Source organism: Plodia interpunctella, chromosome 12, assembly GCF_027563975.2.
Source record: "Plodia interpunctella isolate USDA-ARS_2022_Savannah chromosome 12, ilPloInte3.2, whole genome shotgun sequence".
NCBI classification, from domain to species: Eukaryota; Metazoa; Arthropoda; class Insecta; order Lepidoptera; family Pyralidae; genus Plodia; species Plodia interpunctella.
The window spans coordinates 4,412,292-4,437,295 of record NC_071305.1 but is presented as its reverse complement, the minus strand read 5'-3'; the positions used below and the strand labels follow the sequence as shown (position 1 = coordinate 4,437,295).

General features: G+C 33.6%; 1 protein-coding gene across 2 annotated transcripts in view; it reads left to right on the top strand.

Annotated features, from left to right (window-relative positions):
* The first annotated feature begins 11,303 nt into the window (after window positions 1-11,303).
* LOC128674050 (semaphorin-2A) overlaps window positions 11,304-25,004 on the top strand; it is a 313,535-nt gene continuing 299,834 nt past the window's right edge. For both annotated transcript variants that reach the window (XM_053752331.1, XM_053752330.1), the window contains exon 1: window positions 11,304-11,530. The gene's annotated coding sequence lies outside the window, so the exon portion shown is untranslated. The remainder of the gene's footprint in view (window positions 11,531-25,004) is intronic.

Sequence of the window (25,004 nt, the reverse complement as noted above, 5' to 3'; positions counted from 1 at the left end):
CAGTCGAGATTCGATTCGCTACCAAGTAGGCGACCCGGAAAGAATTTTGATAATTCTGGCGTCAAAGTTCTTTGGGAATGTTGTTTTTTATATTTATTATTTAGGCTAGCCTTGTTTCTAGAAATTAGGTAGTATAAGGTAAAAAGATATTTTGATATGCACACCAGGCTCTATTGAATATTCACAATTTGCTTTAGTACCTATTCTCTATGAGGGAACAAGGTGGCATGACGACATTTAGTGCTTCTTAGCAGAAAGTCGGGAAACCGCATTGGATCGACAGTTATGGAAGTAAAAACGAAGGTCTTTGTACATGGAACACAAAACAGACTTATGAAAATTCAGTAAAATAGTAGTTGTTCAAGTTATGTTATCAAAATTGTATATACCCCTGTCTGATGTTTTTATTTTATTTGGTCTGTTTGAGCCTCGCGTGCTGTCTCTCAGTGGTTATTCCAAAAATTATGAGGCAATTAAAATACAAAATTAAGAAAATCTCCCAAATTAATGACGCTACCTATTCTCTTCTTCTTCTTATATTCTTGGGAGAGAAAAAAAGTTTTCAGGCATAATGTTTGGAATGATGCTATAAAGTGGAATTATCTCTCTCTTTTTGTCATAATTTTACTAAGCACTCAGTTCTTTTTTTATTGTACAATATATATTTAATTCAATGATGAATAATATAATGATAACTATGAAGGTATTTCTAGTGCAGAAATAACAAAAACTAGCAGAACAAGTCTTCTAAATGCTATTAACAATCTCGTCGTCAGGGTGCAAACTTTTATAAATTTGCATTTTTGTGCGCTTTCACAAAGTCTTTTCAATATTAAAACTAAGTAATACAAAGATGAGAAATTAGCGCTACTGTGTAAGACTGGAGAATGAAGTTACGTGACTTTAGTAAGTTAGTGACAATACAATGAAGATAAAACTAAAAGCTAGTATTAGACAGAAGTTAGATATTTATTTTAAATAACTTACGTTTTTAAAATGATAAGATGCTTTCTCAGAAAAAAATGATAACGGATAACAACGACGCTTGTATCGAATCAAATTTACAGAATTACACAAAGTCAAATTTTGTTTTCTTGTATATATAGAAATACACCATGCCAAAGTATGAGGCCATTATATATGGAAACAAAAGCTGTTGAAAGCTTGCGAAAGCGTCGCTACTGTAAAAGGAAGTTTAATTTTTTTTTTCAATTATTATTATATTACATTGAACGCCACTAATTCAATGCGCATAAGTGACTCTTCTGAAGAATGGCTGTGGGTGTCACTGCACTAGATTATCTCAAGCCGGAGCCGGCAGCAGGCCAACTGGCACTCCGGCCGAAATGCAAACAATTCATTAGCACGGGATTTGCTAGATTTATATCGACGCTGAATTCATTTATGTGTTTTCGGCTTTTATTCTGTATCGTCAGGAGGATGAAGGCCAAAAAAAGAAGCGCCCAAACATACCGTACGCACGTGAATGTGATAATATGTAATTATTCCTTTTCGTTTAACATTTCAGAACCCAACAGTACCCGCTCGAGAAATTTGCAAAAAAAAAAAAAATTAAAACGAGAGCGCCACAGCCAAGAACGTAGCAGACAAATTTTAAATTTCGAGAGCGTCGCGTTTTCGTCTTAGTCAAATTCGACGGTGTAATTTATCCTTTAAAAAATATTCTGGCCATAAGGCAATCATTATGCGAGCTAATATTATAAATGCGAAAGTAAGTTCTTTTGTTTGTTACCTCTTCACGCAATACACGGGTAGAAAATAACCTGGAATAACACATAGGGTTTTTTATCCCGAAATTCCAACGGGAGCGAAGCCCTGGGGCGCAGCTAATAATATGTCCTCGACCATGATGTGCTCACGTCGCTTCTGTTTTCTAATTCTATGCCCAGATGGTGTTGTGGCTATAACACATTAAAAAACAAAATAAATTCACTAAAACAAAATTAAACAGTTATTGTCATTGTATATTGCCAGTCGTGTAAAATACTTAACTTTTACCGCATTCACCAGACGATTGATATAGAAATATTGTGAGCGAGACGTGGCGTTGTATATTCGTATGAAATTCTGTGAAAATAATAAAAAAATATCCAATAGAATCTCGCCCGTGCATCCGACATTCACATTTTACTTGCAAATTGGTTATCCATCGGTATCGGGATGGCGTTGGACATTTTCACCTATAAGATAAATCTATTGATGTTTCGTATTGTTTCCGCACGTGTCACACTGGTAAAACTTTTTAATAACTGAATTCAATAACATATATAACGAGTATATTCATTGATTATTACAAATTAACTCCAAATCTATTTCTCATATTAGATTCCATGGTGAATTAAAAATCGTCCAAAGCAATATATTTCCAACCATACAAACCTATTGTTCTGCAATAAATATGTCATGAACTGTTAAACTATTCACTTGAGCGTCATTCACCAACGTAATTTCGCATATAAATCAGGGTGGGTTCACATAAATCTCAGTTCGAAACCAAAGATATTCGGCGTTTATTTATTCTATTAGAAAAGGTTTAAGTTGAAATTTCCCGCTGTCAAGTTAGGAACGAGATTCGTGTCGCGCGTACATACAGTGGGGATTTTCTTATTCAGTTATTTCTTCAGAAGTGTTTGGGATTTCCTTTTGGAGGGAAAGTTTTAAGCTGGCAGTAAATTATTCCATCGACAGGTAAGGCCGTAAAAGCAAGATTTACGCCACCGGGCACAGCGGGCGGCATCCCCTCTGATAAGATGTATATTACCTGGCGAATAACGCCCTATAACTACCCGGGTTGACCTCAAAGAAAAGTTGGGAACTAGAATTCGAGGCAATAAATTAGAAACTTCACACTTCGTTTATCGCGGTGGCAACTAGAACTGGAGCGGGAGATACAAAAGGCCACTACTCCGTTGTTTCAGTTCACAAGCTAATGGATTACTTCCGTAAATTTGTGGGCGGACATAACAAACAGAAAAATGCTGGCAGAATAAACTACGCGAAACATTATCGAGGATTGTGACGTCACGAGACGTAGTGCCGTCGTTCCAGAGCCATGATCGTTCGGATGTTTTTATTTAGCGTAATGAAATTCGTTTAAAACTTGGAATGGGTTCAAACTTTTGGCGAGCGTTCGGCCAAAACGGGCTGAATAATTCTTGGCATTAGTGTTAGTGGACCGGGGCATAACTACGTTACGATGTTTAAAACTTCGGCGAATTGTTTTCATTTGGCAGTTTCTTTGTTTTATTGTAATGGGCGAGCAATTGGTCCTAAAATTTTGTTTCTGGCAGGATTTAAATTTTTTTTATCTAATAGGCATTAATTAGGTATTAGTTTCATTCACCGTTTTCAATTATGTAACATAGCAAGTCAATTTTGTAATTTAAACAATAACAACTTACTTTAATGAATTTGCTTTCCAACATTGTTATTAACAGGTTTGGAGGCGGTGTCAGCGAAACTTCATCTTGTTAACAAGTTCCGTTGTTAATTTACAGTTCCTTGTCCTTAAAATGTATCATAAACACGAGGTCCACTCTAGTTTGCTTATGGAAATCGAGCAGGCAAGTTCCACTTTGATTTTGGACGCTTGCAAGGTTTACACTGGGACCTTTCACAAAATTCAACAGCTTCCAGCCAGTACTTAACAGGGCGAAGTTTATTTTAATCAGGCCGTGACGTCGTTTTACATATTATTGCATTTATTAACGCGACCTTTTGTTTTTGTTTGCCGACTTTGTATGGCGCAGCCGAGTTTATTAAAACGAATTTTCAATAAATCAATGATTATATACCTCGTTATATCTTATGATAAGCGTCCTATAAAGGTACTTTTCTGATAATATGGATATTACAATATTAGTATCAAAAAATTGTCTTTATAAGAACTTTCTTTATAAGAACTATTTAAATTTAGAAAATTTTTCAATTTAGATTCATATTGATACTTGAATCTAAATTATTTTCACTAAAAACAGCAAAATGTAAAAATTTAATTGTTTTTCTATTTATTTAGAAAAATACTAAAAAAACTAAAGAATCAATACAGTTTGCAATAATTGCAACAAGACAGACAAAAATTCCAAAAAAAAAACATTGTTTTGGCTTCAGTCTGTTGGTCCCATATGGACCCTACCCAATCTATTAAACGTATATTATTATTTTAAATACAATGCCCAAAATGCATTTTGTAAAAGTACGACGAGTAAAGTGGATCGACTGTGGCAAGGAACGTAATGATGAAAGAAGAAGCGTGTGTTGTGTGGTTCCGCCCTAGTACAGAACCACTTCATACTTCCATAACCATAATTGCTGAGAAGCATTAATAGCATTCCCAAGGGTTCACGTTAGGCAGGCAGGACTTTGTAAAATTATAGTCAAATATAATATAATATATATAAGGTTTATTTACAATGTGCCCAGGCTGTATGATTTCATAGATTCGTACACAACCGGAAAATCTAAAGAGAGAGAGAAAGAGAGGATGACTAGGGGCATAGCAACATAAAAAATATAAAAAAAAATAAGAGAAATATTATACCTATAATGCTTTTTGTAATTTTTTTCCCCACAACAACTTTTTGACGACCTCGGTGGCGCAGTGGTAAAGTGCTTGCCTCTGATGATTATCTATATTTATGTATTTGATATAAAATATAATATCGTGGAGTAGTATCCCATAACACAAGTCTCGACAATTTACTTTGGGGCTAATTTAATCTGTGTAATTTGTCCTGTGTCCTGTGTGTTTGATTCACTGCGAATCGCTATTGCCATCGCATTTGGGTCCTTGTCTCTAGCATGGTGCCTGTACTCGGGAGGTTAGGAGTTTGATATTATGATAGACATAAGTATTAAACTTTGAAATACATGTGATCTTTATAATAACCTCCATATGATTTAGTATTCCATAGCTTATATACATTAACAGTTTGTAATCCTGTGTGTACGTATAATGTATACTAATGTAATATAATAAAACAATAATAATAATATATTAAAAAAATCCTATGTTAACGGAGGAACATTATAAAACTAAACATATAAGTAAAAAAAAATTAAGTTTACAGAAATAGAAAAATAAAAATATTGCTATTTTATATAGATAGCTATCGTTACCTACTATTGAATATGGCACAGATTTAGAATTTTTATTTTTTCTTAAATGAATTCTGGTACTAAACATAATAATTTTCTATGATTCATTTTCCAACAAAAAAAACCTAATGCAGACTAAACATAAAATATATAAGTATTTTTTAATATTTGAAACTATAAAACCAAATTACAATGCTGCCATTAGTAGAAAGAGCAAAGCAATAAACGACTAGATAACAGAATACGGGACGGCACAGTCGGCCAGGAATTAAGGTGAAATTCTTAGTTTCAGGAAATTTTCTAGGAACCAGCATGTTCTGCACTGAGAAACAATACATATGTATGACGCTCGCGGGTGCTACTGCTTTGAAAATACAATGTACTTGTATGAGATAGCAATAGAATAAAACTTTAGGGTGTAATAAAGTAAATAATTTGAAAAATTCTTGTACAACTAAGCAAGTCAAGAATCCTTAAACAATGACACGTTCACTTGGATATTGGTTTTAATAGATTTATTCAAAGTGTATGTTAGATGTATGTATATGATCGTTGCAATTTTATATCAAATTTTCAACAAAAAAAAAGATTTTTCCTAACAATATCACTTGAGAGCAACTTAACAGAATAGAACATGTAGCAAAGTAAGTACAAAATTGAATTGAGAGGAGGAAATTGTATAAAACAATAGTAACAATAATCGTTGACGCTGCCTTAGCGGCTATTTATACAAATAGCCCTGCTGCGGAGGGAAGGCATTTGTTTCAATGAGTCTTGGCTAGTGTTGTGTGTTGTGTGACATCGATAGTCAAGGAGCAGTTGGAACTACCGATAGAATAGGTCTATCGAGAAATGGCGGATAGTATTGCATTGCGCTTTGATAGTTGAAGATTATTTCCAAAACTCTTTTTCATCTCCGCCTGCATTCGGGGATGTAAATGCCGGGAAGCCCGGGATTAGCGTTAATAATACGTAAATTCACTAGCTGCGTCCCTGGGCTTTGCCTCCGTGTGAATTTCGGGATAAAAAGTACTCTATGTGTTATTTCAGGTTATATTATACCCGTTTCCCATATTTAATAATAATCCGTCAAGTAGATTTTGCGTGAAAGAGTAACAATCATACATCCTCACAAACTTTCGCATACTATCAGTGATTTTCAATAGTATTGATACTGTCGCTCTTATATGTAGTCTCCTTACTTATTTTTGAGGTCAGTTATCGATAGTCGACCTATCGATAGTTCAGCATCACTAGTCTTGACAAGAAAGCTCTCTGTGTAAAATATGTCAATTGCATTTTATATGGGTCACCAAAAAAAGAATAACAGCTTTCTTTTTGTTTATTTTTTGGTATGAAAATGTATGAATAGTTTGTAAGAAGTATAGAAATGATAGAGGTCACTGGTGACCCGAGGGCTGGTATATCTCGTCTATAGAATGAGTATTGCCATACAACGTGGCAATGCTGCCAGCCTTCAGGGCATATTTTAACGAAGTGTTGGCCTGGCATTTTTGTACACATTTATTTTGTAAGTTTTTAATATAAATTCGTTACAATTTTATTTACTTAGTTTTATTTTTCATAGGTTAAAAGCAAGTAAATACAATTTTCTTAAAATAAAAATTTATTAATATAAAAAAAAGAAATACGAAAAATACCTCTTTCTATGACTTCAGGAAACTTCGACTATAGGAAAATGATCATTACTATAAATAAGAATTCTGTTTTAGATTTAGAAGTTTTGAAACTTTTGAAATTTAATCTCACTTTAGAACCAAGTAATTTAGCGGATTTTTGTAATGAAAGCTGTCGAAGTAAGAAATAAATATATGTATATTAGGGTATTGTTTATAGCAAACTATTTTTTACTTATCTGTACAGATGTCCAAGCAACCGTATGGAGTGGCACACCGGACCAGACTACAAAGTCCCGAAGAACGTGCGTGAGGCAATGTAAGATATTTAATCGAGTAAGAAGTCGGCCGCATTCTGCCGCCGTCATATTGCGGTGACACGAGCGATCGGGTCACTGCGTTCGTCGATTGGATACCAATTTTTCTTCATTTCTAACTAAATATATATAAAAACAAGTTGAATAAAATGTAATTTTTGCCAGCTCTTATGATAGTCTAAGATCCTGTAACATGATTAACCGTTGAGTATGATAAGCCGTTGAGTAGTGTCGATGGGAGTCGTTTCTGTGTCGTCGACACCTAAGTCTGATATATGGAGAAGAAAAAGTACATAGGTAATCGAGCGCTGAGCTACGCTGTATGGCTGCAGAAGACACCGGAAATACACTCAGATGAGATGTAAAAATGGTAGGTTGTGTTCACATTTGCAAAGTAAAGAGATTTAGTTCTGTCTAAAACAGCGAAGCAAAGATCCAGTGAATTAAAGACTGTTTTTGCTTGATAGCTCCGCCATATATGTTTGCTGGAAAACAATAACAAATTACTATTAAATTACGTTTTTGTACATCACGTACAAGTTACTAATAAAGTCTATTTCAGGTACTCTACCAGATTCAACATTATAATCCTTCATAAGGCTGGACAGAAAACAAATCAAGTTCTGGAAACTATATGACCATCGGTGTAAATACCACCAAAAATAGAACGTCAACTACAAATGCTTATTAAAAATCCAATCTGCAGGGACCATCTGGCAACAGTTGTGACCGCATTATGCTGGCGGTCATATTGGACGGACGAGCCGACCGCGTTTGATGAAACGCCCAACTCATTTTCAATACAGATGTACGACCACAGATAAACAAGAAATGTAGACTAGCTGAGTCATTTTGTTTCCAGCCAGGTTTAATGTTCATATTTAAAGTTTTCAGTTGCATTTGTTACAGAATTTAAAAATGAAATGCTATTTGAAAGGTGACCGATATTCTTTTTTTTAAATGTATTAAGTTTAAAAGGTAATGCCTTTCAGTGAGATTGGTGCACTTCTCTTAACACGATCACGTTACAAAGAGTGTAACGTGATAAATGGAAAAAAAATAAAATCATGGAGAAATTTTACATGTAATAAATATCGACATACTAAGTGCCTATGTTATCAAAGGACTTTGTATCTGAGTGTATGTAATCGACTCTGTCATTAGGGTCTATTTACATAGAGGCTACCAAAGTGTTTCTATTTCAAATTTGACTGATTTAAACAATTGCCTATTTGATAAAGGTGAGATAAAAAATAATATGCTAGGTTCTGCTACTGGTAATAGTATAAAAGAACTTAGTGAGTTACCAAATATGATACCAAATTATTATCGAAATCCGTACTTTAGTCTTTTCTGGTGAAATTTAAGAAAAAAAGTATAGTTTCTCTATTTTATTTTAAGCAGTATAGTGTAGTAGTTTAAGAAATCCCAATGTCGTGACTAATTAACTCTAAATTTGATGGGGTAGAACGTCCCTTAATACTCTAGAAACTTCATTTCGAAAGTCAACCGACACAGAGACGAGTCTAATAAAATCATGTTGACCAGATCTCATAAACGGCACTGCGGTTTGCTCACACAGAGCGCAACGATGATGTTTGTTTATTTCCAAAAGTTTAACACGTATATTTTCTATTTTGTCTCATCCTGTCTTTTTCCACGTACATGCATGCAAATTCCATAATGTGATTAGCTTTCACTGAGATGTAATTTTGTTTTGCTGTGCCCCCCCTCATAGGGTTTATGTCTGAGCTTCTCTGATTACGCGTGTTCCCGGTTACATTTGGAGCTGTGATACCCCGAGGCCCAGGGTTCGTAAAAAACAAATCAATCATAATATTTTAAAGATTTGGTTACTATACTTTTATAACCGGCTGACTGCCTGGCTTCAGCCATCTTTGGGGATGCTATTGTTTCCTATTAGATGTTAAGGTCCTATGGTCCAAGATTGGTATTGGTCTTATCCTAGGGCGGGACCACACGCCTTGCGGCGGCTCATGTCTAAGCTATTGTACCTTTAAATATATGCACCACCTATGTAAATACATGAATGCAATGAGAGTTTCCTTAATGTCTAAGTTACAGTCAAATCACTTTTCATTTAGAACACTATTATCTGGAGTTAGAGTCAGTTTTTACAGAACACGTGTATAAAACTAGGAATGCCTAGTCAGAATAAGAATGTACTGTTGAAATATGCCATTAAATTTGTGGCATTATGGTTGGTCTGCTTGACTTTAACCCAGATTTACACAAGCATAACCGTTCATACTCGGACATAAATCATTTCTGGATACTAGTGTCACCTATGAACCTCAACCAAAAAAAAATAAATAAATAAAAGAAAAAGAAAAGAAAAACGTAAAACAAGACATTTAAAATGACGTAATCAGACTCAAAGGAAATATTCACAGCTAAAAATGTAACTCCATTTCCCGTCCTAAAGTTGCAGCGAACAAAGTTGGTACCAAAACAGCGGTCTAACTGTACAGTCCGCTGCACATCGATAATTTTCAATGAAAACTCGCCTCTATTACCTCTGTACAGAGGTCAGTGCAGGACAGCACAACATGCAGCTATCAGTAGGTACCTCAATGTATGTTTGGAGTTATCTGATGTAACTTTTCGTATCTGATTTTGTCAACGTTGCTAGTACAAAATGTTACAGGACTTTGTTTAAAGCAGTGATTTTTATTACACGACTGCTTAAAATAGGAATTTTTTGTTTTTAGGATTCATGTTTGTTTATTTGTGCACTCTTAATTGCACAAAGAAAATCTATTCAAAGAAAGCAGTTAAAAAACGAAGCTTACAAAGCCAGACTAGGATATCTTCTAGTCAACAAAGTTTGTGTGTATGAATGTGACTTTATTCCCTATAATTCTTAAACGTCTTATATATAACCTCCACGGGTAACATAGAGAAAAAAAAATTAACATAGATGAGTTTATTACAATACAATTTACATTTTGTTGTGTCTAATTAGAATTTTATACATATACATTAATACATATACATAAACATATAATTAGTCAAAACTGTACATTATACTTTAAAAGTCATTTCTGTACAATCATTAGTCTTCTCTTCAGTCTAGGCTTAGTCATAATATTTACTTTGAGTCTTCGTCACAGAACACCGTGCCCTCGTGTTACGTATAATCAGCTTATCTGCTTACAAGTTAAACATAAATCTCATTTTGAATGCGTCTTGAATAATGACTTTTTTGTTTTTATTATGAGGCGTGAAATAATTAGATTTGAGAGGTCTAGAAATGTTTAGGAAAATAAAAAAAAAAAATATAATTATTATATATTACGTTGAAATTTTAAAATGAAATTGAGAGAGATATTATAAAAAGGTTCATTTAGAGTCGGCAAAGTGCGTGTGACGACCGTGGTTGGTGTTACAAGCATATAATATATCTATTTCCCATTAGGTGGATCGCACGTCTGTTTTCTTTCTCAATAGTATAAAAAAAAATGAAAACATACAACCTAAAATTTTGCATCTTTCGCTACTGTTAGTCTTGTTTCTTTTTGAACTAAAATATAAAAATAGAGAAACATTGTGTACGGAAGCGGGGCCAGACTCATTAGCATGCCACTGTTATAGCAACAATGATATGCGAAATTCAAACGAGTTGAATTATACATGTATAGGAAGGTCTAGTACCTAATGGACCTACACAATTCGACCCTAACGTATAAGAAGAGGTAGAACCTATTAGACCTCCTGTCGAAAATTGAACGTTAAAAAAATATGATAACTATATAGGTTCTACTTTTGAAAGTTTGGACAGTAGAATCTGAATCAAATTAAAAAAATATATATAATGGATGGTATATTTTTCAGGAATGTCGAATGGATCGTGCGAATGAGATCGAGTAGGCTATTTTATCTGTTTTTGTTTCAATTATTGAAGACCCAGTAGGTACAAAAGGACAGAACTAAATGATCGAACATTTCGATAACAGATCACCAAAATTAACTCGATATAAATCTAACGGCCACATTTATTTTACTAACTAAGGGATAGATGTACGAGTATAAATGTGTTGATTAGCAACCCTTTATCGCTAACAAGATCCGTCCAACTTTCCCAATTCGAGGCTCGACAAATCGAAATCGCTTTTAGCAAAACAAGTATTAATTTTGTATCGGCGTTGTTGGGCGGGCGGCGCGCAGTCTACTACGAAACACCCCCGCCCTCGGCAGTAGCTGCCGCGCTTCCGTGGGGCCGCCACGTCACTCGCGTTGAACACCACTCAAATCATTAAACGTCATAATACAAATAACATAATCCTAAACGCAGCCGTGCGTTCGAATGCATCGAATTTTTAAGCGCGTAAAATGTAATCGGTAATCGTGATCGAAGTGGTAGTGTTGTAACAGTGAATTTTTGAGGATTCTTTTGTACATATGTCTTGAAGATTATGAAGAATTCGGGAAAAAAAGGTATGATTTTCGAATTGTAAGAATATTTACTTTGCTTACGTTGCTTTACATTTGTTGGACTTATTTGAGTAGGCCTTCTTGTCGAGACGTTGTAGTAATAATAATGTAAATAGTAGGCTGATCGAAGATGAATATAACCCATTAATGAGTTTACTAGATACCACGCAAAGTTAGAAATTACCTACTTTCATAAGTTTATGTATTACTAGGTATTTCCCGCGGCTGCACCCGGGTCCATTTCCACCCACATTAAAGTAATTAAGAGGATGATTTTTGAAAAATAAATAGTCTATGTTTAAACGCGTATCTCTAGCTACATGCATACCAAATTTCATCAAAATCAGTTCAGCGGTTTAGCCGTGAAAGCGGAATAGGCTGACATACTTTTGGATTTATATTATCAGTATGGATCAACCTATCATTGTTGTGTCTATCATCTTCCTTGCGTGAGGTTAATTACACGGTTTCTATTTCACGTATCAAGTAAACCATATTCATACGAGTTCGTTTGAAATATAACTGAAAATTTAAGTACATTCTATTGCATATTATAATCATAAGTACTATATAAGTAGTTTATGTTTCTAAACTGACGGACTAACATTATTCTTTTATTATACATATACTAAGCAATACCTGTTACTTTTTTTCTACATTTTATGGAAAATATTCTTAGGGTTCCGTACTTGAAAAGAAAAAAAAAACTAGACCCTTATAAGATCACTTCGTTATCCATCTATTAGTCTGTCAATGCCTATTTTCTGTAGCCTAGACAACGTGTACTTATGCAAACTATCTTTCTCTCACGACTTCCTTAGTTATAACAAACCATATCCCTAGTTATCTTCTTCAGTTCGCTGAGTTTTCGGTATCCTTGACTGTCAGATCATAGCCATGTGTATATATCTATATACACGTGTTTTTTACTTTATACACCTATAACTCGTTATAAGCTAAAAATATTCCGAATAAGAATCGCTGTAATTGACATCAGGGATAGTCTATAACATTAGTTATATTTCATGTGCTGTTCATTCATTGATAAATCAATAATAAATATTACTATAATGAATTATTTATTTTCCATTAGTGAAGATGATTTTGGTTTAAAGAAATTCTAATCAAAGACCCCGGTACCATACATAAGAAGGGTACTTTGGCAATCATATGGATTTTGTATCAAAACCTAATCTGTGTTATTAACACTATAATAATTAGCATGAACTTTAATACTTTAAGAGGCCGGTTGCTCCAGTCAACTTTGACAAGGGCTTTAACTTGCGCAGGAAAACGCAAAGTACGCCATTTTGTCTAATGTTCAACGGTGCGCAGGTCTGTCATCGTCAAAGTCAACTGATGCAACTGAGCCTAAGTAAGATAGTATCAATATTTTTGACATAAACGTTGACATGATTTCTGAACTACCATAACTTTATAAAATCACTAACTGCGCACCGGGCCTTCGCTCCCGTAGGAATTTCGGGATACAAAGTACCCCACGTATTATTCCAGGTATATTTATATATTATATTTGCAGAACTGGCTGATGGTTATCCTGAAGAAATTCCAGGTATATATTCCACCCGTGTACCAAATTCCATAACAGTCTGTCCAGTACATTTTGCGTGAACGTGTAACAAACATACACACACATAGGTACATCCTCACAAACTTTCGCTTTTATATTATTAGTAGAATAGGATAATAATATTAGTAGTAGGATTCCAATCTACTTCCGTTTTACGTTTAGTTGTTCTGCATTTATTATCTTTTAAGATATAAAGGTACCTAATAAAGAATCTCACAAGCTTAAGAGCCTTCATTATAAGTTACAAGGCTGTGCGTAAGTTCGCCTGAAAGCTCAAAAGCTATCAAGATAAGTAAATCAAACTTTTCAGGCCAGATTTATTTTAAGAATCTTCGAATATACATCTTTATTTGATGTCTCAAGTTAGTATTCTCTAATTTCAGTTATGAATTCTAAAATTAATAAAAAACAAATGAAAATATTAGTCATTTCATTTAATAGGTATTGCGACTTTTTAATTAATAGTCTTACTCATTGGAGTGCCTACTGGCAGGCAATATGGCAAATTGCCACGGGCTATCAGCCGAAAGGGGCCCTACCCATGCTAATAACTCCTTCTCCTACTACCCGTAAGAAATGAAGACGTAATAACTGTATTTGGTACAGTACTCGGCTGAAATTGGGGACTCCCGATACAGATGACTTTCTTTTTCAGGAATTTGGCATGAGCCTTCAGGTGCGTTTGCGCAACTATAGTCTTACTAGTTAATGAACACAAACTACAAACTTAACCTAACCGACTTACTGATACTAAAATCCAGCGAGTGGTTTTTAATATAATTCTTAAATTTGTTTACTTACTACTAGCGACCAGGCCCGGCATCACACGGGTTCATTTTTGTATGCATAACTCATTCAGGAAAATAACTATGTTTAAATAAAAGTGGAAACTGCATCAAAATCGTTGCGTGGTTTAAAAGAAGAAACCAACAAACGCGGAGGACGACATTGTTTTACTTATATATTATGTACTGTTATATACTTATAGTGATTAATCAACGAACCAGACAAAGCTGCAGGCAAATGCTATTTGTATATTATGCTATTCTTTATCCAATTCCTTCAAAATACGCAGTTAAGGAAAAAAGAATATGATTTCATCGGATTATTGACAATCGCGATACAATAAGGTATTCATTCCTTTATCGGCAACGTATATGTAACGGTAAGCGGTTTTCCCCCGCAAATCTTTTTAAATCACCTAAGCTAGTCGTCAAGATCGTATGTCGAAGGAAAAGAAAATACGGAGTATGTGGAACCTCGCAGCTGGCAGGGTTTAGAGCAACTTGCGGGAAATCCCGAATGAAAACACGCTTCGATGTAGGCCAATGTGTCTGGAGATAAATTCCATGTGCACACTCCCCCCCCCCTAGACTCATATTACCAACTCAATAAGGATTAAAACTCATTCGAAGGTCTCAAACTTTCCAGTAAACACGCTCGCTTTTAATTACATACATTTACATAACTCTCGCTCATCTGAGCATGTTCCTAGCTTTATTATCAGCTGTCCCTCTCTCATCTTCGCGTGTTCCAGGTTTCGGAGCTGTAACGCCCCAAAGCCCTGGGTTAGCGTATCAAATTGCCAAAGCGTATAAATTTGGAAGATTTGGCTAAGATTTTACAACCGGCCGACCGCTTAACGTCAACCTTCTTTGGGAATGTTATCGTTATCTGTCAGCTATTAAGGCTGTGTGTCCTTTAGTCGCCTCGTACGACATCCACAAGAGGATATGGAGCGGTCTTATTCTAGGGCGGTACTACAAGCCGCAGCTTCATTATCAGCTGTGACGCCTCAAAACCCGAGGCATGCTTCAAAATAAAACTTTAATAGTTAACAAAGTAATTACGAGCTAACGCGTTTCCAGCATTACTATGTAATTATTATTCGCTACTGTTCTTTTTATAGGGATTCAGTATATACTGATAATCTATAAAGTATATAAAGATGACCAATTTATACTGCTGGCAAACAGTAGTTTGCCAGCTCAGTAGTAGTATACAATACTACTCACGTGAAGGAAAGTGGTTTTTGCAGCCTATGGACTACTGCAACATCAGGGAACCTTGAATTAATATTTTCAAGCTCTTTTTGATGAACACCATGTTGTAGTTTCTAGGAATAATATTTTATGTTCAACTATTTCCATACTCAAGGCTTTATCTAGTATGACGGTGTTGTTTTGTTCGAAGCGTCGGACTCTTGATCCCTTCCTGAAAATACAAACTTTGTTGAAGTGGAGTTACGAGTATATTCTCCTACAATGTTTGGATTGACCCTCGCTATACAAAAAGTCTGCAAATAAAATTAACCTCAATAATTAAGATTAGCCTCTTTCTGGTTATCACCTACATCGGAGGTCCCGGGTTCGTTTCAGTTTTGTCTTAATCAAGATCCTGCAGGCCTACGATCAACTTTTACAGAACGATTCCAATGCAACTCAGTTCAATTTAGGCACCTAAAATGAATCGCATTAATACTATAAATTAAGTCAATGTTACGAATTTGCGAAGCAGTTCAGTTTAGGTCGTAAAGTGGATCGCGTTAAGCCCCCTGGTGTATATCTATGTACAAATAAACTTGATCGCAAAAAAAACGTGATGCAAAAATATAACAATTATATAGTCATAAAATGTAGTATCGGAATAATTATCCCATAACACTAAGGTTGGTTAGGTATAAAAAAATAAAAAATTCAGTTTTAGAATACAGATCTTTTCAAACTAGACCAAACGGGAAATTAGTTTTCGTTTTTGATGAATTTATTTTAATTTTTATTCTGTCTCTTAATTTATATTCATAAAGGGTTCATTCATTAATTCACAAGTCTCAAACTTATTTTGGGGCTAGCTAAGTCAATTTGTTGTGTAATTGGTCCCTGTATTTATTTATAATGTTGTGAAAAATGACGTTGCGTTTTGATTTATTTTCAGTCCACGATTATATATTAAGGTTTTGTCATTAATTGTTGATTGTTCAGGACGTTTCTATAACATTTCAGTTAAAACTTGGTACCGAAATCTATACCTAAAAACGGGCTCAAAATGATGGCCAATTCAAGTGACTCTTGAAACAAACGGTGTTATCAAATCAGTGCACCAGAGTTAAAGTGCCGGTGAAATAGAAGGAGGCACTTATTGCCCCGGTCGACCCACTGGCCCCATCCCCCGACCCCCTAAATGTCCCCTCTCTACCCGCGAGGGTGACAACTTAAAAAAAGTTTTGAATAGAGGAAACAATTTAGAATTTCAACATCTCGAGATGTGTTGTATGTTTTATTCATAATTTTTTGTGCCAAAATAAGACCAGCTTGTTAATGAATCTTTAAAATTACATAACTATGTAAGATTGTTTTGATCAACTTTCAAATAGAAAATATTGATTGTTTTGTAGATATTTGGCTAAAGAGACTTAATTATAGAACTCTAAAACTCTGTGTTATACAATGTGTTATATAACTTACAATGTATTTTTTTCTTAATTGTTTTCTGATTTTTTTTATGGTTTTAGAGATATGAAAAATCTGAAAAATACCTATATATTATGCATGCATATTTGAAGTGGTCTAAAGTAACACACATAAACACGGTTGCTGTATCTTCCCGATTTCTTTTTCTTTAACTTGGCCGGTCATTTGGCGCCTACTTGATTTTCTTAAAGTGAGATCATTGCGTAACACTATTGAAAATTAAAAAAAAATCTAAAATGTACATACCTAAAAATGAGATATGAATCGCTGGATTCAATAATAAATTAACTATGCAATGTCGAGCTAACGTTTTACCTGCATGATCTAAAAAGCACCCTCTGACATTTTCACCATACATAAACCGTTGTTCCATGACAGTTGCTATTTATTACGTCACTTTACCCTACAAGGTGTCGTGTAAATAAACTTAACTGCTCTTGCGCGTGCTAAAGAGTCATTCTCATCTGTCACCTGGGCCTATGTTTGATGTTTGAGCTAAATTATATCACGCGTTATTTTGGTGTAATGGTGTATGTTTTATTTGATGAACAATTATGGAGAGTTGAGTTAATTTTTGTAGTTAATTATGTTACGGTAGAAAACCTAACTTGAGTCAATCCCTTAAATTATGTTAAGTCTATTGCGCTCAAAATCTACAAACTTGCCATACTAGACATACATTTGGTCTGTAGCTTTAACGGCTATACTCGCTGAACCGATTTTAATAAACTTTTAGCTTACAGCCATCCGTTCAAATATAGATATTTTTTCAAATTTCTACCCCACAGTTTGGAACTGGATGTGAAAGTTTGTATGAGAGATCCTATAAATTTTGACGAGGGCAGAGATGCGGGCAACATCTAGTCTAGTTCAATAAAGTATCATACAGATCAATGACATCAATTATTCGTTCATAAGTTAACAATACTGTTAGATACTGATACAAAAAAAAGCCTTTTGACCTTGAACTTAATGATATTCGGAATTTCACTTTTGGAAAAATTGCAATTTTCTCTTCCCAACTCCGTATGTCTTGCCGCTTTGAATATTTTATGCCTGATAATTTATTGCATGATTTAGTGCGGGTCTACTTTATGATAGCTCTGCGCACCGAATTTTATGGCAACACCCTTTTATAGAATTTACATACAGAATAGTGTGCTTTACTTTGACATAGTGCGTACTCTATTTTGTGTCACCAGTTCAGTGGATCTTGGGAATTCCACTCACGCGATTCTGAAGTTCCTGTAGGCGTTGAAATATTTCCAGCAAGTTTATGAGGGATGAAATTTCATACAAATTTTATTTAGTGTAAACTATGTTTGTTATTTTTAAATTACTATTATATAATATTTATTATATTTAGTAGGTAGAAAAATTAATCCAATTGTCCAAGAGGTAGTAACTGTGCTTTATATTTTTATATTCTCTTTTTTAAATCATCGAAACAGACTAAATTGCCAACTCTACTTTCTAAACTTTTCAAATCAAATCGTTTACTGTAAAAGTGGTTGCAATAACTGATGGTAGTTTACGCAGCGACACTCTCACTCTTAACCAGTCTCAGATGTAAATATTTAAAGAAATCTATTATTTAGCTACCAATTCATATTTATAATAATTTAAATGTGTGTATGTAATTGATCAACCCGAACATAACATGCATTCATATAGGTTTTCAAATGAACATATAAGCTTTGTGTTCTTCCGAGAAAATACGCGCTAAGTTTCTGATATTTGAGTCACAAATATCCAAATTAGATCCAATAACTTCGTGTAACGAATAAGCTGCTTCCGAAAGACCTGTGAATTATATAGAGGCATTAATACCCAAAGTTCTTAACGTTGAAAGTGTCTCAACTCTATAAAGTTGAGTTATGAGTGCTGGAGAGATTTACGCCCTGGAGATTGACTTTATTCGTTAGTCCATTCCCAGTAAAGGCCGCTATTATGGAGGTATTCTTCGCGAAATGGCGTTATCGGAGGCAAGATAAGCCCGAAACGGGCTTATCCACTTACGGCCGCGGGATTTCTGGGTGATCGAACTGAGGTTTTAATATTTAATCTGATTAATTTCAATATATAATAATAGTTAATCGAGGTCAATGATAAATTACTAGCTATTTCTCGCTATATATATAGCGTTATATTATATAATCAAGACAATAAAATGCAGCTCGATTAATAACGAAAAAGTTGTATTCAAATCAAGAATATCAAAAACAAATCAAATTGTAATGTATTGATTAATCACGACAAAAGCAAATATCAATTCATCTTAAATACGCGATATAATGGAAATCCTTTCACGGCATTTGATATAGTTATATAGTATCGACAGAATGAGGTCATGGTGTCAACCTTTCTTCCATTAGCCGCCATATCAGATATAGCTATACTTATATTAGTAGGTAAATAAAACCTTGAGTAAACTTTGTCAAAGAAGTACCTAAATCTTTTGTGTGCTTGTTTATACCATTATAAATGCGTGGATTTTATTTTCTATAACATTGGATGTGTGTAAGTGGATCCTTTGTGAGATTTAACATCGAGTCTGTTTCGTGTACAGTTGAAAGCACATCAACCTAATCCAAGTGATTGTAAAATCATCGCTACTACCGCCGTATAGGGTTCTCGTAACTAGACTGTGCTTACTTTGAACTGTACTCGAGATAAGGACTTGGAAATTAAAATAACATTTTTCTTTTCTACCTTTTCCTACTTATGAAGGAATAAGAGACATTAAAACAATATATAGATTTTTTTAAATGGAGAATGTCTTATGAATCCTAAAAACTTGATGTTCAATAACGAATAAGAAATACTTAATTAATAATTTAAACTTAATGAATAATTTGTCTGTTTAATTTCTACTTTTGGGCAAAAGCTTCCCAAAATTTGTTCCTCGCATTCACTATGCACTATTTCACTATCCTGTCTTTACTTTTCTCTTGCCATTTCTTGTCATATCCTTTTAAGTAATTTGTCTAGTGTCAATATTTTTTGTAATAAGCTAAAACGTTTTATTTATGTAGGCTTATGGTTTTTGCTCGTAAGTACCTTTCATCCCGGAAAATATTCCTGTAGTAAAAATAATTTCACTGTTATGATTTAGATATATATGATAATATCGGAAAGTATGTCATATTGGCTTGGCTTAATACGGTTCGTTTCCTCAAAGTGGAGTCGCCATTAGCTGAGCAAACAGGACACAATTTTCGTTGACACCTGCGACTCGACATTAAAACGAAACGTTTTTCTACAAGGCATAGGTATATCTTGTTACCAAATAATGCTTTTATGTAGCACCAGATGTTTCACGCGGCTTTGCCCGCTAATTTTTTATTGTCAATATATCGGTTTCTGAGCGTCGTATCGCATTGAAATCTATACCAAGTTTTAAGTTGGACCATCCGCTATATAACCATGAAAACCATATCAAATTCCATCCAGTAGATTTTGAGTGCTGCGTGAACAAACATACAGACAGACAAAAATTACAAAAATCCTTCTTTTAGTCCCATAAAGACGGCTATATAATAGTAGCATAATTAATTTTCTTTAATATCTCCAATGTACAGACCCCACTTACAGTTTTATTAGATGTCCGCGAAGGACTGACGCGAGCTTTTTTAGACGACATTGAAAAGGAACGGATTGTGTGTCGCCGCAACTACTAAGGAAATAAATTAAAACATGAATATTTATATAAATATTTAGGGTTTTGAGCTTCGCAGCGCCACAGCATTGAATAGAACTTAAAGCTTGCGAAGGTGAGAGAGAGATAGATATATGATGTTATTTATTTTACAAATATCATAGAAAGACTTATTTTCTTCGTATAAGCATAACTTTCTATGCATAAAGTCTACTCCGTTGGGTTGAATTATTTAGGTACCCAGCATCACCAAATCAATTGATTGCTTTGTCATCTTCTGTCCCTTCTATTCAAAGATCTCCTGTCTCACTCGCACACTTAAGCAATTTGCCCGCCATTGTTATTCAAAGCGTAAATTAATAATTCATTCACGTCAAAATCAGACTTTTGAATATCTTGCTTAGTATATGGATGGGAGCATGTTAACAGATTTTTTAATTGAATAATAAAATTATACCATGAATAAAGATAATTATGGTGAGATGAACAAAAAATACTTTAATTTTTCATACTCGCAGGTATAGAAATTATATACACAAAAGAAATATAATTCAGTTTTTAATAAATTTAATGAAAAGTTGTCCTCAGTTCTTTAGCCATAATCATCCAGATATACGCAGTACGATTTTATAATTTTCAATGAGATGGCGGCAACAAATTTTGAATCGAATAGAATAATAATATTCAATTGGACTTGCATCTTTGTAAATATTTAATTTGTAAGTTTTCAGTATAAGTATAATTTAATTAGTTTTAATTTTATTTATTTAGTTTTATTTTTAAAGATATGTATTGTGTATAAATAAATTTGTGTAATCTGATAGGTAAATCATAATTTTATTGCCATTGTATTAAATAATATTTTTATTGAGTTATAATTTTTATTTTATTATTATTTTGCTTTGTCGTATGTATTTTACTAATACTAGATTATAAGGATATTTTTGTTACTAACACATATTGGTCTATGGTCTGAAATAAACGTTTTTTATTATTATTATGTTGGTATGTATTTTCCATTATTATTTTTATTATAATAGTTACCTAACATTAATAAATGCGATATTGTAAATGGACGCAAATGAAAATATTTGTTAAAAAACGCAAAATTTACTGACATTCGATGTATTACGTAAGAATGTAACCTGTGAGGTAGTTTTTTAATACAAGTACCAGCCTAAATTTCCTTCAGTAGGTTTTCATGACGGAAGCAGGTATTCAAAGAAATGTTACCTATAGCAAAAATGTATCTAATGTTTTATTGTTCGTCCATATGTGACCAGTCAGCTAATCGGACGTGTTGAAAGTTGTGACGTATATTCACTATAATAGGGTCGTATTCACAATGAATTTGAAAATGTTAAAGTATTGTTTATTGTACAAACGATTGTGTGAATTCAACTGGTGTAAACACCAGTTATTAATAAATAAACGTGTATAATGCACGTGTTAGGTATCATCTATCAAACAATATTGCAAACGAAATCCCTGAATTCTGAATGTATCTTAATTCTATTCCCCACTCCACCCACACCCTAAAACATGATACCCTGACACCCTCAACCCGAGATGCATTTTATTCAAAGACACGAAGTATAAAATACTGTGCTCATCCAAATTTTCTTGAAAATTTCGTCAACAACTCGAATTTGTATAATAAAGAGAATGGCCTCAACCCGGGACCAAGTCAAAGGAATTTTAATGAATAAAGTTCTAGGAATCGCGGTTTGATACAATTTAGATTAGATGCCATTACATAGTTTCAAGTTTCAACATCTTCTAGTTCAAGGTAGTGGCTAAGACACTGTTTTTGATAATTTTTAAAGCTCGTTTCACCGCTCAATGTTATAACATCATATTGTAATCTGACAGATAAAGAAACTGCTAAATCAATCTAAACCCAGTTAGCAACACATGTGAAATATAATTTTAACGCTATCTGTCTGATGTGTTACATTTAGACTATCTGATACTTTATCAGTAAGGTATAAAACAGGCTTTATTATTCCTTAAATTATTGAATATCTTCCACTTATTGAAAATTATGTATTGCCAAATACATTTTAAAGCTCATATTAAATATATCATGAATCTCCTATTTATATTTTACATACTAATAATATTGCAAAATCTCAAATCCGCATTATCAAGTTACGCATAACCTTATCTTTAAAAGGCGAAGATACCCGAAAAACGGTCAGCTGATAATATTCCGGCGAAACATTTTTCATCCATTTTGCTTCCTCACTACCTTCAGTGGGAGTTCATGAATATTTCAACCCAGATCAATTATTAAAATGATTTACTGCTCCCCGACCCGTCGTGTACGCACACAAGAATGTGTGAAGAGCTTTTATTTCCACGTATGAAGAAATGTGAGATTTTTTCACACGCTCCAAGACGTTTTTCGCGAATTGGTGAATGTCTTCGATAAAAAAGATGTTTGAGGCAAAAGTTATCTAACGATTACTTAATCATTATTACATGAAATTTAAATTAATAGTTTTGTATCACAGAAACTAAAAACTCCAATCACATAGTTTTTCAAACAAATTAAAATTTTATTTGACTAAATATAATTCTTTTCCCACATCACGTAAACTATGAGCGCAATATGTTAATTGTTTTATTTAAATCCATATATTTTCAGTTATTTGGTCATTTACTCATAATGATTGTAATTATTATATAGACTACTTGAAAAAAAAATACAAAATATATAACTACACTCGTTGGACAGAAACAGTCGTTATATAAGAAAAACTTTCTTTTCAAATTTTGTATTATGTAACTTTAAAACAGAACCTAATTTTCTTTATACGAGTATATTCACATCATTGTACATGTACACGAGCCTTAACATATTCCCTGGGGCGCTAAGAAACTACATGATTAAAATTCTAACCTCGAATATGAGAAGTGGGTTTCCCTGTTTTTTACGACATCGTTTCTGAAGTATCACTTTTTTATATATTATTTTGTTCCATTGGAGGATTAATAAGGATTTGTTTTCTTTCAGGTAATATATATACGCGAAGTCATCACAAATCTATCATTACGAGTATAATACATATAGGTATGGTATATAAAACCCTACAATTTTGAAGTATTTTTAGGTTGAATAACGTCTAGCTATTACAATATTAAGACTGGTGCAGATCGACTGCGTATGTGTTTATATCTTACGATTAGTCTACGCATGTGTTACAACCGCATATAATGTACGCATTAAATAGGCGGTCTGTTCCGCGCTTTTTATATAGCTTTTTTTTCTTCCTAAAATGTTTTTTTCTGTTCTTGCGTCCTAATAAAAAAAATTTAATGAAGTCTGTGTTATTACAGGGTAAGGATAATAATGGTTTGCTATTAACTATTCCATTTTATACACTAGCTGATAAATAACAAATAGTGATCACGTTTCTAAGATACATAATATATAAAATTATGTATATTTTATATATTATGTAAAAATATTTACATTACAAAAATAATATAAATTAGAATACATTCCCATGATATTTTTCGTCGCTGATACATGTTTAATCTAACTGTGGATATTGGTAATCTATTGGAAAATCGAAATATAAAGTTTAATGAACATTTATTTTGTTGTTATAAATTCTATACTGCACGGTATCGAGTCGCAACTTGTAATTATTTACTCGTTAACGTGTTGGAACACCTGTTTTTGTTGGCAAGTGAACTAAGTTACCTGACGGCCGGTGAAAAATTAAACTTTTGATCATTAGCGGGGCGATACATTAAAAATATATATATACTTGTATAAAAAACATAATCTACTGAACAGAAAATGTTAAACCATTCATAGAGATAGTATCGCAATGATTACTTTGTACAAAATAAAACTCTTTTTAATAATAATTCTCTTTTTTTTTAATAATTCTTTAATTTTGTATCACTTTTGTCGTAGTGTATGTTATTGTAGTCACACTGGTGCCAGATTTTATTCAAGACAAGTAGAGGCTACTGATATGATTTTTGAAACGACCTGCTATGATCTAGTGGCAACAAATAGCCTGGGTTCAACAGGGCTCAGATTTTCTCATTATGTTTTCCTTCACCGAAGCAAGTATAGGTCTTTACGAAACAAATCGTTATACAAATGTATAAGGCATGAGAAGAATTCGAATCTAGGACCTTACAATCTCAAACATAGTATAAATGTATTATCTTAGGTACCTACTTGTTAAACATAAATATAGTTATTTGTATGATTAATAATTATTTACACTTGCTCATAAACTTTGAAATGCATATTTTAACAAGACGATAGATATTGCCATTTTAGGATGGGTTTCATCAGTCATCTTACCTTAACCTGCGCTGCAAAAGTAGCATTTTATCTAATCGGCGCGGCACCGCGCATATTAAAGTTAAAAACATCAACCAGTCAACCACGACTGGTGCAACTGAGGCTAAATGATAAATGGTTTCTGTAAAACGATTATATAACGTAGAATATTATTTATTGTAAGGATACAGCTGATAACAAGGAAGTATAGTCTAAGGAAGTATCTAACGATACCAGTTTAGTTTTCCACGCTACTTCATAAAATACGATAAAAGCGGAAAGTAGTTGTCCGTTTACCAGGCATTCTAGATTAGCGACGGTATGTTGCACGACGCTTTGCGACGCTGTGTACACTCATACAGAGTGTAATAACGATAACTTGGAAGCTTTTTATAAGTACATGATTTCAAACTCCTTTCTTAGCCATCTATAAAGAAGTCCAATAG